The sequence below is a fragment of the Falco cherrug genome, chromosome 1, assembly GCF_023634085.1.
Source record: "Falco cherrug isolate bFalChe1 chromosome 1, bFalChe1.pri, whole genome shotgun sequence".
NCBI classification, from domain to species: Eukaryota; Metazoa; Chordata; class Aves; order Falconiformes; family Falconidae; genus Falco; species Falco cherrug.
In genome coordinates, this window is record NC_073697.1 from 20,696,018 (window position 1) to 20,714,105 (window position 18,088).

An 18,088-nucleotide genomic window follows, 5' to 3' on the forward strand; every position below is an offset into this window, starting at 1 on the left:
TTCAGAAAACAGTGCTGGCATAAATACACATCTGACTTCAGTGCTACAATGCCTAGCTGGGATGAGAGCTGAAGTAAAAAATGGGTAGTTCCACAATTATGATACAAGTATCCTTCTACCATACACAGAAAGCAACAAAAAACCCGTCCCACCTTGCTCCCTCACTCCCCATTATCAGTGCATGTCCTCTACATTACAGAAAAAGAAACAGCCCTTACGGGACCATAATTTGATTTACATCATCACATAACCAATACATTAAATAGTTGTTGGAGATTATTTTTGCCATGTCCTTGGTGCAGTGCTTTCTGATGAAGTGTGCACAAAACACACATCTGGTCTGTAAAGCTATGGAAATGCTGCGTGAACCATATGGTAAGGGCTGATGAAAAAAGAGACCAAGTGAAATCTTCAAGCCTAAATACACTTGCCAAAGTTGGGGGTCAGATTCTGGTAATAGCCAGTACCAAGCTGGAATAATGTAATAACAAATGTGTGATGTTACATAGGTCCAAATATAGCAGGGGATTCCAGCGTGAAACCTAATGTGCCACACTTCATTAGGTGAAGCTTCTAACAATCATATGACACTTCTAAAAAAAAAAATTTATCAATACAACCCATGTCAGTGTGAAACTGTGTAAGTTTCCATGTGTCTTTTTACAAAAAGTACCAATTTAAACAGATTTTGCCACTTTTATGAAAAGAAGCTGCTAGGTTTCTACCTGGGATTAGGATGTCTGACTAACAAATCTTCAAAAATGCATTTTATTTTCATTGATATCCTTGAAGAGCTTTGCAACCAAATTTACACTTAAGTATCTCTAAATATGATATGAATCATTTTTCAAGTAAGATACTAAACTAGCTAGTTATATTAAAATACTTTGGAGTATTTTGGCTGTTTGGATTTGTGAAAGAGATAAACCAATAACAACTTTTGATTATGTAAAATCAGTGTCTTCTGGTGGCTTCGAAACTGTTACTTTTGATTATCAGTGCCAAGACTCAGGCACACCTTTTTAAGTTTTCAGTTTAATTTTACATATATGATTATTTCACTTTTATTTTTTACATAGGAGCAGGTAGCTGTGCTGAGTTCTGGTATTAATCACACATGGAAACAGAAAACCTGAAGTAAACCTGGTAGCATTTTAAGAATCCAGCTATTGTGAATTCATCTGGAATTCATTGAGCTACCCCTGGCTGTAATAAATTCATGCTGTATTAGTAGTAACATCACATATATGCTAATAAAATAATACTGATCTCAGTAGAACATCAGTTGACTCAAAGGATTAGTTTAAGATCAATTTTCTTTTAACTATGTTTTTAACATAGCTTTCTACTGAAGCACAGCTTCCCACAAGACAAAAAGACAAAAAAGATCAGAAGAAAAACATGCATAAGAAAATACACAATGTCATTTTTGTCTCCTTAGGGAAGATACAAAAAGCATTAGAATCATATAGTCTATCCCCCATGTAAACAAATACACTGTGCTTATTTATAAAATAATTTTCTCTGTAGGAAACAAAACATTCAACACTACAAAAGTGAACATGTGTAGATTCAAGAGAAGTATTAAGACGCATCCAAGTAAAAATTATGTAGCTCACTTAAAATGAAAAAAATGATGCAAAAAATCTGTCTGTAAAGAAGTACTGAGCAGTATCATCTGCACATTTCTGCTTTGTCAGGCATGCTAAATAAGAGAACACAAATAACATGCAGAAGATGGCACTGGTACCAGCTGCATGACTGGGATATCGTAAGTAATGGAAAAACAACAGCTTGGATACTCTGTGTTGGAAAGGGAAGATGTACTTAACTGTTTGCTATGTCTTGTGAGCTCCAACAGAAACACCAATGTGACTAGCGTTACCCCTTTGCAACTTGGGTCCTGTTCACCTAAAAATTTATACTTCTTTCCTTAGATGGCTAAGATGAACAGGCTGATCAGACATCAAGGCTCACATCCACTTAATATAATCAATCAGCACGTCTAAGACCAATGAGAAAAAACAACAGGTCTTCCCGAGTCTACTGATTCAGCATCACTCAATAAAGGATAAAAAGTAAAAATAAAGAACTGGTAAGCTCACTGCTGCTCATGTTTTTATGCCAGCCTCAGTAATGTCATGATTCAATGCTATGCCAAAGGAACAGTGAAATGCAATCACAGAGAAAGAAACAAATGTGTCTAAAAAGAGACCTTGTCTCCTAACCAGCCAACAGCCAACTAACTTAATGTGCAGGTACACAATTAAAAGCATATGAGTGAGAATTTTGTTGAAAAAAATCTTGCAATTCCAACTTATATTTCTATCTACTCTCCTCTAGAGAACCTGGAGGGGGCAGGGGGAAAAGGCATCTCTCTTTTTCCCTGTACTTTGAAAATAGCCTGGCTTTCTTCATTTTTTTTTTCAGAGAAAGAAACCACTGCAGGGAAAGGGGAAGGGGGGAATAGATAAATAGGGGATACCTGGTTTGGACAATTCTACTTTTCTCAGATAGTATATTCCACCTATGGACAGCAAGCCTTAGAAATCATCAACATTCCTTATATCAAACAGCTGCACTTTCTTATCCTTTTATTTCAGATTATCTTCCTCCCTGGTTCTATGAATCAACAGCAGAAACAGCTCTTAGCAGATTTTAGGGCTGTGATCATAAAAAAAAAATAGTCTGAAGACCTAAATCAGAATTCTTTCTTTCTTAAGAAGCAAGATTTACACATTCACGTATCATCCGTGCATTCATGTTTGAGCCATCCCTCTCTAACTTTAAAGCTCCACCAGCCTCCTTCAAACAGATTTATCATAACAGTAGAGATCTCAAAAGATGTTAAATTTCTACAGTTTTCAGGAATGAAGAGAAAACGTAACCATGTGGGAAATGAATTATATCTCCCAGCCCTTTGTAGACCATCAGATAATCACACAGGAGGGTATTACAAATGTCCTAAATGCAGAAAAAGGTTGAAGGAGGTCTGCAGTTTAGCAGACCTCAGTGAATCAATCCATTTCCAAGCCATGCTCTTAGTCCTGTGGATTTTTCTAGAATCCTCTTCTATTTCATGCGTCTCATTCCTCTTCTCCTTTCAGATTAGCTGGCAATGCTTCCACGGATGCAGTTCTTACAGTAAGATACTTACAGTATCATCACTTTCACAGTGACTTTAATTTTAATAATCATAAGGTATAGCAAGATATAACAACTTAAAACTTCCCACTATGCAAATTTAACAACAGCTTTTATTCCTGTAGGTCACCTATCTACTGCTCTAAACTTACATTTGTGTAAACCTTTTAATCAGCTTCCAAATGCAAAAAAAATATATTCAGGCAATCTATGCCTACAGGACATGTGGCCTACTCTAAGCTCTGAAAAACAACACTGAAAGTGAAATGGACAGAAATGGGACAAACGGAGGAAACATGCAGAGACAAGGAAGAAAGAGGAAAGGCAAATGGGAACCCAGGCTTGCCTCTGTCCTCTTCAGAGATAAGGCAGCAGAAACCCCGTTTTGTTTATTTTTTTCCAAAATTAGTTATCTGATGGAGGCAATACTTTGTACTGATCTATTTTTCACTTGCAGTTACTTCAAATACTGAGGTATCGGTATCTCTTCACATATTCCGCATTCCTTAGTGCTTGTCTCAGTATTCACAACTATCCTTCCGTTGTGGTCCTAACCATATTCTGAATTTCAGTGCATGACCAGGAAGTTCCACTCCCTCAGTGGCATCGTTATGATAAAGCTTGCATTTAAGGGAAGTATCACAGTAACAAATGCTGTGGCTTTATACTACTCATCTACTACATTTCTGCAAAAAAGCTCAACAGGGAGGTCTGCCAAGTGTCCCCTAGGATAGCCTTTGTGTAAAAAGGAGTACTTTGGAAGTTAATTAGACACAATCTGGTTTTTATACTGAGTTTAAAAAAAACAATTAGAGTTAATGGGAATTCATATGATTCTCATTCAGATTTGTTTGACATGGTTACTGTTATAATTCAGTTTTTCATAGCAAAACAGCAAAATGGACATTAAAAGTGACGGAACAGTGAAAGAATCCCAACTCCCTGGAATTCAATTTTCTTACAGCAAACCTACCCCTTGTGTAGGAGTTGTGAATGCACTGGGGATTAATTAAACAGCGTAAGAAAGATATACTGAACATATGGACACAACAGCACTACAGAACTTGCTAACATTTCCCAAACCATTCAAGCAGGGAAAGGAGACCTCCTTTGTGGAGCAAGCTGTCTCCTAGCATGTGTGAAAAAGACCATTGTTACATTGCCTTCCTCAAGCACAGCCAACAGCGAGGACAACAGCAACAGCCTCCCTTTGAAGACACACACGCTCAGGAGATTAACTGAACTAGAAGCGGCAGAAACTATTAGCGGCCACCAACCAAATTATATAATTAGGTTTCCAAATAGTACAGCACTTTGATCACAAGGGCTACGCTGTGCAGCAGAGAGCAGGGAAGAGTTCCTTGAACCAAATCTAACAGATTCCCATGCTTCAACAATGGGCCAGTGCAGTACTATTATCCCTGAACCCCAGCTGCAACTGGATCCATAACAGATCCCCAAGTCTATTTTAGGACAGGTATCTGCTTTTGTTTGCAAATCACCTATTGTCAGGCAAGGAGAAGAGGCTGTGCATGCTGTGGACAGCCAGGATGGGGCTATGAATAAAACTGGAGTAATGCCACAGGAAGTGGGACTCTGGAAAGAGGTTAGTGCTGAGCTGGGACACCTGGCACTACAGATACCTTGCACTCCAGGGACCACTTTACCTACCCCACTTTAGCAGAGGTTTAGCACCACACTAGGATAGTAATAGGCTCTGCAAGGGTAGCACAGATCCCAGACTAATTTTGACACTGAACAGTAAGTCGAATCAAAGGTTTCTCCTCTTCTTCCCCTCCTCCAATGAAAACAGTTATTTTGGCTCAAAATGTTCACGGAGGAGAGTTCTCATGGGTAACATTTTGTCTTTCTTAAGAAAAAAAAAGACATAAATCACTAGATTATTTTATTATAGGCTTTTCTCCACCTTCCTCACATTGAAATGGTTATTTAAAATGTTTTGATGAGCTTCAATTTAGTGCCATGTTTTTAAGTGCCATGTAAAGGTAAAATAAAATAATAATAAAATTTAAGACAATAATAATGAAAAACTACCAATTCACACTTACATATTTTTTTCTAAACTGCAGCAAGAAACCAAACAGTCTGGAAGCTATGTCCACCTATCCTGGACAGAAGGTATGCCATTGTAAGATGTTAATATTTCTGTCCTTGTGCTAATACAGTCACTTGTCCAGGACTAGCAGAAAGCAAATTATTCTGTATTTCTGAAGTGCCACATAAAAATTGCCAGCTCTGGATGGATCTTGTGTAGTCTTGTGTGTTGCACACCCACAACTCACCCCCTCTGAAGCCTCTTACTCCCCCTGATGAAATGTCCACCTCGTCAGTCCCAGCAACTGAAACACTAGTAGCTCTGAAAAGGCCCTTTCTCAGACAAATGCCTTCTAACCAGGACAACACAAACACTGGGGCAGTGTACACAGCCCTTTACCTTTGCTGCTCTTAAATATGATTCCCATCTGGAATGTGCTCTACTGGAATGCTTTGGAATCCTATTCAATCATTACTGGGGAAACTACCCCTTTGTTTTCACTTCAGTCCCTACCTACCTACTTATTGTTCCTATTCATAGAGCTTGATGGCAAATGATTAAATGCAAAAAAAAAAAAAGTTTCTGTCAAAATGCTTGCTGGATTAAATAAACATTACATTTTGATGAAAAATGAAATCCCATTAAGTTCCAATGTCATTAACCTCAAATCTTTCACTTTTTTCACTGACATTTTCACATAACTGTATCTTCTGGCAATACTGTATTTAGCCAGAGAACTTCCAGCTAAATCTAGGTCTTAATCTGTCTCAGAAGCACTGACTTCGTACTCCAAAACTCTCCTACATTTTCCATGAATCTAATATATGTGTTTACAATACACTTTATAATCCACATAGGTTTACATGATCATGGTAAATTTTGATGTGATGAGCACAAAAATTATTTTTCTTGCAATCTACCCAGTAAAAACTTTTCAAAAGATACATATCTCAAAAAGTGTGCTTTAATTTAATTTCATGTAGATCAGAAGTTAAGAATAACTTCAGTAGACCTTCCTACAGAAGCAAAAATCTTGGGTTTATTCCAGTTACCATGTCTGGATCCAGACATTTGTACAGACTTCTGTATTAGAAGTTCATAATCTTCTGATTCTCCCCACTCCCTCCTTGATTAAGTACCTCCTGATAGACAAAATTTCCTGTAACTTTTCACAGGCCACATAATAACAAACTCAGACTACCGATTATTCTGTGCATTATAATACTGTACTTTCCTTGGACTGTGTTCTTGAGCCAGAATCAGACTTAAATTGTGTGACCTCTTTTAATAATACCAACACCAAACACTCCCTACAGGGTTCTAGAAATACCAGCTTCACAGCATTTACTAGACAGTTCCAACCATCTTCACACACTCATGGAATGACTGGGGGGTTTTACAACTGTCGGTTATAACTATTTCTATCAAATGCAGACCCAAAATACGGTGAATCATGACTAACTTTCAACTTTAGTCTTCAGTTCACAATGGCAAGATCCGCTGGCGCTCTAATAAAAGTGGCACATGATGCCATCTATCATATTCCAATATGCAAATACATGCTCAGTGGATTTGTAATTTGGAATTTTTGTAATTTTAGGGAAACACCTAAGAACATTTTCCATGAAATTGTCACTTCAAAAGTGTTAATTTCATGTAAACATGGAACAAAAAAATCAAGCAACCTGGAATTCGTGGAATATACAGCAATCAAATGAAAGCTGCAGTCTGCTTGTACAGGAGAATAATCAAGAAACAAAGCATTCAATATGGGATATCACTCAGAACAGCACATGAAACAATGTTTTTTCACAAAAACCACTCTGTTCGCACCACACCAAAATATTCTTTTAAAGTGGATTTACACACTGAACACTAACTCAGGAAAAATCAAACAATTAGACTCTTATCCTTGTGCATGTAGGTAATTTCATTAACATTCACTATGGCAAAGAGTGTTTCAATCTCAATATTTACTCTATAAGACTGATCTCTGCATTAATAAAACTAAGCTTGAGGCTCGTCCTATCTGAATGCCTCTATTCCTGACCCTCCTTTCAATATTAATATCCAAATAGATTTACGAGCAAGCTGATCTCCTCTAGAATGAAATATATCCAGACAAGCTGAACATAAAGAGGAGAAGAAAATACTCTTTCTCTGCAGGAAATACATAATGCACCTTTTACAGCATTCACTGTAAAGCAGGCTGATGTGCTAGGCTCGTATACTGATAAAAAGCTGCTGTTTCAATCACTTTTAAACAGAAACTATATGAGCACCAGCATAATTTATTGACAATTAAATACATTTACTAAAGCTTCCAGTTTGGATAACTTATAAAAACTAAGAGAAATACCATGTTTCAAATATCATCTATTCTTATTGTTTCTTGTGAGTTACTGAGAGACATCTGGCTTCACAGGTATTGTGCCAAAGCCTGTTACTGTTTATATGAATGTAAACATGGTTTAACTATAGTGGTTTCATTGTGTAACTGAGCTTGCCTTGCTGAATGTTCCCATAGAGGAGAAATGAGATATTAAGCATCATTCCTGAAGGTATTACGATGTGAATTTCGTCATGTCATGACAAAGGCTGCAGGCTTTCACTCCTTAATAATCACATGTAATGTTATATTTGCTGTGTTAACTTACCCAAGTGTTCAGGAGAAAGGAGAGACTTAGAGACAGAGGATGGTCAAGCCCAAACCCTCACTATCAAACCACCACTCACATACTCCATTACACAACCAGTTAGGATTCTTGCCACCACTGAGACACTGGAAAGGTGAGGAGTTCTGTTTGGCATTTTGTTTTCTTGGACAGAAGCAGCCAAAGATTTCTTCACTTTACAAAGATGCCAGACTTTGCTGTCGACCTTCCCACCACCAGGTGCTGAAAGCAGCAGAACCACCGTGCTGTCATTGACAAGGAAGACGTCACTGATCATCTCTGAAGAAAAACAGGTGCATCTGGCAGGCTTAACTCTTCTGTGGATCCCTGAGGCTTCCCCTGTTCTGCCAAATTTTATGAGAAAACGAAGAGACTCCAAGTGTTTCTATGGTGTGTAGGAAATGGCTGGGGCTGTGAACCCTTAAATACATCCAAGAGACAAAGGAGACTGCTTAGTCCCAGAGCCTTTGTGCCCAAAGCCCTTAAGATACCTATGGCGCACAATGCCCTAAGAAAGAAATCGCAGCGCTCACAGAAAAGAGACACAAAATTAAAAAAACCCAATCCAATAGGATTTTGAGAATTCCTCCTTAGAGAAAAAAAAAATGTTTGGTAAAGCTCTTTATCCAGAGCTTTCTTGTAACATTTTCATTAGTGGTCTGGGCCATGGGGCAGGGTGTACCCTCAACAAGTTTGCTGATGATACAAAGCTGGGAGGAGTGCCTGATGCACCACACGGCCATGACAGGCTGGAGAAATGGGCTGACAGGAACCTCGTGAAGTTCAAGAAGAGGCTACGCAAAGTCCCGCACTCATGAAAGATTAAACTAACCCCCATGCACCAGGACATGCTGGGGGCCAACTAGCTAGAAAGCAGCTGTGGAGAAAAGGATCTGGACACCAGGTTGAACACAAGGCAGCAGTATGCCCTTGCCACAAAGAAGGCCAACGGTATCCTGGCCTGCACTAGGAAGAGTGTTGCAGCAAGCTGAGGGAGAAGATCCTCTACTTGGCACTGGTGAGGCCACAGCTGGAATACTGCATCCAGTTCTGAGCTCCCCAGTACAAGTGAAAAATGGAGCTACTGGAGAGAGTCCAGCAACAGGCCACTAGGATGATGAAGGGACTGGGGCATCTCTCCTATGAGGAAAAGCTGAGAGAGCCAGGACTGTTTACCCTAGAGAAGATCTCCATCCCTGGAGATATTCAGGAGTCGTCTGGACATGATCCTAGGAAACCTGCTCTACGTGACCCTGCTTGAGCAGGGGGGTTGGACTAGATGACCTCCAGAGGTCCCTTCCAACCTCAACCATTCTGTGGTTCTATATCTCCTTCAAAGTGCTAGAAATAACATGTGTTATGAATAAGTACATATTGAATTACATGTGTAACCTTTTCACTTCTATTACCTGAAAAAAGCATCAGAGAAAAAGGGAACCAAATCCACCAGAGTGTGTTGTGTGTATACATATATTCGTATATATAAAACCATGTCTGAGAGAGAGTAATACAAAAGCATATAACACTGTAAATACAAATGAGGAATATTTGAAACTTGTCTTACTCATGACTATTTCACTGCCACACACCATGTAAATTTATGCCTTTCCTGGTTTCTTACTTTATTCAGAACTTTGTTTTTAATTTTCCTCAGATATAGACAGATTTGGATGATTTATAAAATCTGCCAGCAAGCTGTTGCCAATTTTAGCATATACATGATTTAGACCTGGTTTTAGTTTAATTGACATTTTGCTTATTTAAAACACAAAAATTGGACACCGAGGAAAAAGCACTCACTTTTAACAGGATCATGGAAATATTAGCAACAGCAGTCCATAAATCACTAAAAATTATTTTTAGATTCCCAGAGAACGAACAGCCAGTGTGTCAAATAGAATGAAGGTTGGATGGGGAAGGAACATGTTTTCCTGGGAACAATTATTTAGCTTCACAAAAGCAAATCCAGTTATAAAGGGCAGTTCTATTCTACCAAGACAAATTAGGAAGAAATTCTTTATCATGAGGATGGTGAGGCGCTGGCACAGGTTGCCCAGAGCAGCTGTGGATGGCCCCTCACTGGAGTGCTCAAGGCCGGGTTGGACGGGGCTCTGAGTAGCCTGGTCTAGTGGAAGGTCCCCCTGCCCATGGCAGGGGGCTGGAACTAGGTGATCTTTAAGGTCCCTTCCAGTCCAAACCATTCTATGATTCTATGCTAAGCACAGTTTCTAGTGTTCCACTTAATACATTAAACCAAATATAAGAAAATTAATTCTCAAGCACATGAATAAGTAACAATACCTTTATCAAATACAAGACAAAACTGGGTCCATAAAAATCTGAATTTAGTGCTGTTACAGACACCAACAATTTCAGGCTACAAATCTCAAGAGGAAATAAGGGAGACATGCAGTTCTATGCCACAACTGCAGTCCATGTCCTTCTCCTCTACCCAAAGGCAAGGTGAATAGGGCTGCAACCAGGAAAAGAAAGGGGGGGGGGGGGGGGGGGGGCGGTAAAAGGCTCATGACGGGGCTGAGTAGGGACTGATACTGCCTGTTTTAAGGAACACCAAGCGTTATTTAACAGAACTCTGTAGAAAGAAAAGCTCGGGTAGCTCTAGCTAGGTCACAGATCAGCATTTTGTTTCAGACCAATACACACTAGCTTTTATCCAAACCTGGCCATAGTAACTTGTGGTTATTATTCATTAACACAGGGGTCAGGAGCTGTTTGTGAATTAGAACTTAATCAAGTTTCCAAAAATGCTTTTTAAATCGCATCAAAAATTGAATTGTAAAGGTGGAAAGCGTGTCACTGCCTTCTCAGATGGCCTGCAAAGGCATGCATTGTCATCTGCACACAAACACAAGTTATTCCCTTGTCACAACAGCACAGACATGAGCTTGGCCTATGTCTAGTAAAGTAGGTACAGTTGATATTTATGAGCTTTTAACATACTGAAAGTTAGCTAAACCATGCTTAATCACAATTCATCATCTCAAGAAATGGGGCCATTTTTTAGTATGTAAATTGTTTGCCTGAGTCTCAAAATACTGTGCAGGCAGTAGTTTCTCATTTGTGATTTCTCCACACAAATTTAAAGCCAACCATTTTCCAGTTCTGGTTGCGCTTAGCAGCTGTAAAATTCAGTTTATACTAACTACACATACGAGAACGACTCTCTCAAGCAGAGGTGGCTGATGAGCAGTACCCAGACAAACATCACAGAATCTTTTATGAACCTGTTATTTACGGCAGCATGACTACTGCAACCCCATCTTGAAGTAGGTGAAATTGAAAAATGGGGTCAGAAGTAAAAAAGAGGTAACATGACACAGCAAGTCATAGGTAAACGAGAATGTGAGAGTAAATCCTGTGCTTCCTGAGCTCTAGTTTCTTGCATACTCCTAAGAATGCACCCATATAGAGGTCATCTCTGTTAAATTGTTTTTGTTACTGCATGTTTGAAGTTGCTACACAAAGCTTTTGTCTACAATGCTTACCCACCATTAGATCATGCCCTTTGGCTCTACAGCACCCTGTTTAATGTTGGAGGATATCTAAGTAACATGTCTGCTACTGCATCTTTCCTCTGAGTTTTTGTTTAAGACTAGGTCTGGTTTTGTTACTATCAGTGTTTTTTCATTTTTCATGAAATATCAGCGCCACTGTCACTGGAGATGAAGTAACCATGTGTATGTCCTCTACTGCCTGCAGAGAACTTAGGTAGATTATTTTTCCTCTTTGTGAATAATGGTGCCATTTGCTTGGTAAATATAATGCAAAATCAGCAAGGGTAATGTGTAAAAACCTGCAGGTCAGCACAGATTATTACAACTTCCACATTCATGTGCAACCTGGTTGGCCAAAATGTGCCCAAGGACGCAGCAAGGTTAAGGCTGCTACAGAGATGAAATCTAAACATCATCAGTGTAATGCAAAACGTGTGTGTGGCAGTAACTGGAGACAGCCATTCACAGGGAGATAGAACTTTTGGCAGAGGTCAGCAATCTGGTCATGCTGTCAAGTAGAGTGAGTTCCATGTAACTTTGGGCATGGTGAAGAGAATACAAAAAGATGCAGAGCATTTTCCCCAGCAAATTAGCACAGGCAGCAAGCAGATATGGTAAATCATCCTGCAGCACTTTAGGAGATTATTTAGCTAATAACAGGAGACACGTACCCCTGAAGTTTACTATGATCACTAGGGCAGCATATCCTTATTATTGTTTCCCACCAATATTGTTTTGTGGGGTTTAAACATTGCTTACAATGAAAATGTCATCTAAACAAATGCATCTGTCGTTAAAAAGAAATATTGAAAGGGATTTTTGGTCATGAGTTTAATTCAGAGCAGATCTCAGTAACTTTAGATTTTACCAGTACTGAAAAGCTTACGCAAAGTGAAATTGTATGGAAAATAAAGTATGTGAATCACAAAACTTGGCAGCTGGACTGTGATTCTGGACTCTCTTTGCCAGGTCTGACCATTAAAACTCAATCTCTTCCTTTTCCCTTCTGTCTTCAAATGGATTTTCAATTCCCTTTTGTTCTGTGGCATAGTTTCAACAGATGGGACAAAGAATGTTGCCCAGCCAAACTAGCCTAAAGTTTGATGATGAGAACACTTCTCTAGGCATGGGAGACGAGGGTTTGGGTATCTTCTGGATACAAAAGTTACTGAACCTCAACCTTCCCAATGCTAGAAGACTTTTCATACCATAGTACTAAATAAGTGAGCATGAGCGTCATCACTGTCACATCTCTAAAAAAAAAGAAAAAATAGAACCTCTCTGTTCTTCAAAATAGAAGTACAGCAGTGATCAAGGCATCTCCAAGGTAGAAGTTGCAGAAATGGGGTGTACCTAAGCTTGCAGGACTTGTAAATCCTTTTTTGGAAACTTAGATCAAAACTGATTAGCCTCCCTGACAAGCAAGGCCGGAAATGAAACAGAGTGCTGACTCCCAGCCGCAGTAGCCACAAGGAACAGCGTCACCTTGCAAAACATTGCACAGTCACACCGCAGGGTCCCTGCGGAGAGCTTGTAACAAAAAAAGAAACCCTGGCCCAATATGTGGCTTAAGCCAAGAGCACAGCAAAGCAATGACACCACCACTTGATGCAACGGGGTAATCAGTTATAACTCAGCTTTAACCCTTTCTTGGTTTAACAGATTATATTGCATTTCTGCAAAAACTGCACTAACACTGCATTTAATTAAAAAATACTTCATTTTTTTCTCTCTGACAAATGTTAGATCATTGCTTAGGTTGCTGCTTCATTACATGCAAGTCCACATCCATGGTCTTCTTCATTTACATCTTCACAGGCTTAAAGAAACTTATGAGATCAAAGACGTGGCAAATCATTCAGCTAACACAAATGAATTAAACTTTGCTGTAGCTTAATGATTTTTTCCTTGGTAACAAGAGTGACCTGAACCTCACAGTAAGTACCTACTCTTAGCCTACCTGTCCACTAACTGTCTGATTACAACCATGGAATGGCTTACCTTAAGCAATAATGCCATGTTTTCACCCAAATCAGATTTCAAGGAAGGGAGCCTAAGGAACTATTAGCATTAAACTGCTACCCCCGTGACCAAGCCATGTGCTTTCCATTTTTACACTCCTAGCAATGTCATATCATGAGGTTTGGATGAGGCCATCCATTGTGTGAGAGATGCAGAAAACTAGCACGAACTTTCAAATATTGTTCCACTTTCTCTAGTTTTTTTTCTCTAAAAATTTTGCCAGTACTAACATAACAAGCAGTGAATAGTCCTTCTGGGGCCATTAATGACTTATAAAATAAGTGATTTTATTCAAATTGTACTAGCAAATCCTTTCTTTGCTTGTTTTCCTAGCTGCTTTGCACATGGTCCCACTGTCCACCCTGAAGTTATTTTTTTAAGGGCAAACAGAATCCAAAATAGTCTTCCCTGGTTTCTTAAGTGGCTGCCAGACTGAAAATGAATCAAGGACTAAACTCTAAGAAACACTTACATACTTACTCATTATTTGATGAGTGTCATTAAAAAAATAATTAAGTGGGACATTTCACCTTCCTGTGATCTACTTGATTAATAGAGAGAGAAGAGCTTCTTTACACTTCAAGCAGAATTGTATAAGCTTTGTACCTAGCTCAATGGTGTTCTTGTGCAAAGCCATCTTCTTTAATTGCTTTTAAGCTATCAGTGTTAGTAAGCAAATATTGCCACAGTTTTCAGAGGAAGGTATTTTTAACAATCCGTGTCACTTCTAGATTGTTCATATTTATTCTGCTATTAACCAGCAGAGCAGACAAGTTCTGGTGAAGACATCACTGAATGTTTAGAAGTCAGGCATTGTCTCTGTGCTATAGGATTAGATTTCCCAAGGCTGCAATGTGCAGTGAGAGATGCCAAGTAGTGAGATGGAGAGGAACAGCTCAAGGTATAGTCCCAGCACAATGGCCTGGGTGCCTCACGAAATATTTTAGCTCATCTCACTGTCATGACACATCGATGGCCATTTGTTCTTCCATTTTTTTTTTAAAGAAAGGCATGCATAAATTTCTCAGAGCACACAAAAAAAGATGCTTTTCTTGAAACAAATTACGTACTTTGAAGAATTCCTCCTTCCATACAGGAATAGCTATCTTATTTAGAAAGTTATTCTTTACCATTTTCTTAATCTGTCCAATACTTAGGAGATAAGAATTTGAATATTTTGCATGCCTGCTTTCCCTAATGGTTATTATTATGACAACCAGGCACTTAACTCGCCCGGGGATTTAACGGTAGAAAAAAATGCATAAACACACCAATTTTCAAAAGGAAATTAAGGAATTACTCATATTTTTGCTTAAAATATTTCTAATGCTAATAATATGCTTTTCACAATATACTTACCTCTTCAGTCATCATAATTCTTAGGCATTATGTAATACAATTATGTAATTGTATTCCTTAAAACAGAATTAATTGAACAAGTCCACCATGGTTATACATCAGAAGTGACCCAACTGGAAAGCAATTACTAAATAACAATTGTCACCTAACATGCTGTAAACATACAACTGGATCCTATCAAAATTCCTTATGGCACTATCAAGGTATATTTACTATGCTACCAATCTTCTGGACCCTTTTGCTCCTCAGTATCTGATGACCCATTGACAGTCTAAGCCTCTGCTGATAAATCTCTTGTAGTACTCTTTAGAAGACCTGTTTTGAATTTAAAGCTAAACTGTGGTATACTGGCTTAGAAAGTCTAAACCACCTGAGAACTCCTCAGTTTTCCATTAATTTATCCATATGAAAACTTCAGATGTGACAGGAGTTAACATGAACTGGATTAACATTCATCTTTCAAATTATCAACTTTCAGCTTGGGAATTTAGTTGTAAAGGGGATTAAATTGTAAAGAGCTGGATTCAGTGGATTTCACATTACTTGTTACCACTGTAACATGACATCATCACGTACTATGGATTTTTCAAGGCATAAAAAGCTCATTCAAATTCTGCTTTTTCTGAGTCTGAACAGGATTCCTGTCTTCACTTGAAAACTTTAAAAATAATTGTTCATCAGTTAGTCTTGAGTGCAACAGCAACAAAAAGTAAACATCAGAACTGGGTATCAGGTTAAATATTTCCTTCATTCTGGAACAACGTTTTTAAAACTAGCAAAAGAAATGCATCTAAAACTTTTCTAAGCTGAAGTAGGTAACAGTGAGACGAACTCACAGCAGTTCAACACTGAACTGAAACGATGCAGATAATATATGTGCCTGCTGCCATCTCCCGGTAGTTTAGAGGTAAAACCATCATAAATGTACTAACTTTTTTCCTACTTACCCTTTAGAAAAAAATGCCAGGTCTTCGCCGTGGGCCGGGGGTGTGGGATGTGGAGAGAAAGACACAGTTGAATGTTGTTTTACAGAAGTATCTTTCAAAATGCTCGAAATCCACAAAAATTTCTTTCACTGTACAAGGCTGCCAGTATCTGGATGCACCTACCTTCTTACATTGCCTTAAATAAGGAAACATTAAATCAAATCTCTTTCATCTTACAGAAGAAATAAGTAGTTATCTGAGTAAGTCTAACTTCAAAATACATTCAGTACCACTGATAACATTTTAATTGAAAATTAATTTTAAGTTTCTACACTGTGTGTAAAACCAAAATAAGGAAGTCCCTTTGATAAGTCTACTCATATTAGAAGTTACAGTGCAGCTTATTAGCCCATACCAACTTATTTTAAAATATTTTTTTTTTAATGAATACTTAAAATTCCAGACAATCTTTCCCAGTCGCACCACTCTTTCACCCCTGTCCATGAAAGAATACAGTATTGCTTTATGCAATAAAATTCCATGGTTTATGTTTTAAAAAATAGCATTAGCCAGCTTGAAAAGAAATACAGTTATTTTGACAGTTGCCACAAGGTATCTGTACTTACCCTGCAAACTTTAACACTAAGACTGTTGAAAACAAACTGTACCAACAACAACAAAAAAGAAAACAAAATGAGCTTGGTAATAAAATGTCTGTCAAAAAGTGCAGTATTTTACATTGATTCTAGAGTTAATTTCAGAGAAGAATACATCACCAAAGGAAACCTGTGAGAGGACTATGAAGACACAATGGAAGACAGTAAAAAAGCTCACACACCCCAAAGCAATTTAAAGTTAGGAAAGTAACTTACAGACTTAGAAGATTTAAAAATAACTCTTACGTAAAGGAACAGTAATGGTACTTGGCTGTGCTGGTGGTCTACCTGATGTCCAGGAAAAGCTTCTCCTGGGAATCACCCAAATGTCACATCCTCCTATAGCACAGAAACTAAACAGCTGACAAAGAAAGTAACAGTTTCGCCAAGTATCAGGGAAGCTCAGCCAACTGAGGACTGCCTCACCTGGCAGGTCACCTACAACAACCACAAGCTGGGCTGAGAGAGGGAGCAGAATGCCTAACCTGCAGAAAAAGAATGAGCTCAACACTTGCCATGGAGTTTGAGTGCTGGCAGCTACAGGGATGGACAGCATTCTAAAACCCTAAGGAGAATCAAAGCAATGCAGAGAAAATAGGAGGGAAGAAGGCAAAAGGACTAGCTATTTCTATGGGCTCGAAAGTACGGGATCTCCTCCTGAAGCGTGGGAAATCACTCAATAGAGCTTGAGGTCTAGCAGAAAAGGTGAAGCACTAAGGCTCTGTCGGTCAGGGTAAGACTTCCTTTCTCTGCACAGGAAAAACTGGCTTTACTGAGGCTTAATATGACAACTTGTTAATGTGATATGAGGGCTTTTGTAGCAAACAGAACTTTCATTTCATAGACTATTTTGCTCTGCAGGAAGGAGAGACCTGTCCACATGATCCTGAGGAGAAAAAATCCCCAACAATTGGGAACAAACTCTACAAGTGGATTATGTCTTCCGCTGAATGACTATGGGAATGTGACCTGGGTTGCCTTAAAAAATGTGAAGGCGTACCAGTGATATGGACTGTTCTAGGTTCGTTGACAATTGCTATGGAGAAGCAATCATTAAATGCTGCAGAAGAGCCAAGCTAAATAGGGAACATTTCCTTCCACAAAAAGAGAATTAAAAAAACTCTGTCATAACATGAACCAATAATTGACAAAGAGAGCAATGACTAAAGAATCGTAAGAGACCTAAATTAAATACAACTGGGATTTCACATTCCTTATGAAAATTAAGGTTTTTAGCATGAGATAATTAAAGCAAGCCAGCTCCTGGTGTGCCAGAACATATAACTCACCCTGTCAACTTCGTTCCTGAGGGTCCCTCAGAGCTGGTCAGGAAGCAGGCTGGCAGCCACAGAAATTATTCACTAACCCGTGGCAGGCTTTCTGCTGCCCTCCCTTGCAAGAGCCCTGCAGCCTTCCTTCTGTCACGTAGCTGTACATGCACCATCATCGCATGGAGCGTACCCATTCAGTAACACGACTAAAGGACTTACGTACTTACAACCTCATCACGCTTGACCGGGCTGCAGTCAAGTGGTGGCCACAGATCAGTTACACAACAGATAAGCATACATTCCCTGGGTGCCTATGTTGAGGGGTATTGGACTGACCTAGCCAAGAAGCTGAGTGACACTGACCTAAACAAAGTGAAGAAAATGAAGCTTTATGGAGCTTAGGCCTCATAACAGAGAAACAAAGATGAGATAATCAGAGAATGTGAAGGGAAAAGCAGCAAACA

The 18,088-nt window shown here is 38.9% G+C and overlaps 1 long non-coding RNA gene across 3 annotated transcripts in view; it reads right to left on the bottom strand.

Moving 5' to 3' along the window:
- Positions 1-18,088, bottom strand: part of LOC114014293 (uncharacterized) — a 35,134-nt gene that overhangs the window by 14,629 nt on the left and 2,417 nt on the right. For all 3 annotated transcript variants that reach the window (XR_003557730.2, XR_008733282.1, XR_008733281.1), the window contains exon 3: positions 15,719-15,893. This is a non-coding gene — a long non-coding RNA (uncharacterized LOC114014293). The remainder of the gene's footprint in view (positions 1-15,718; positions 15,894-18,088) is intronic.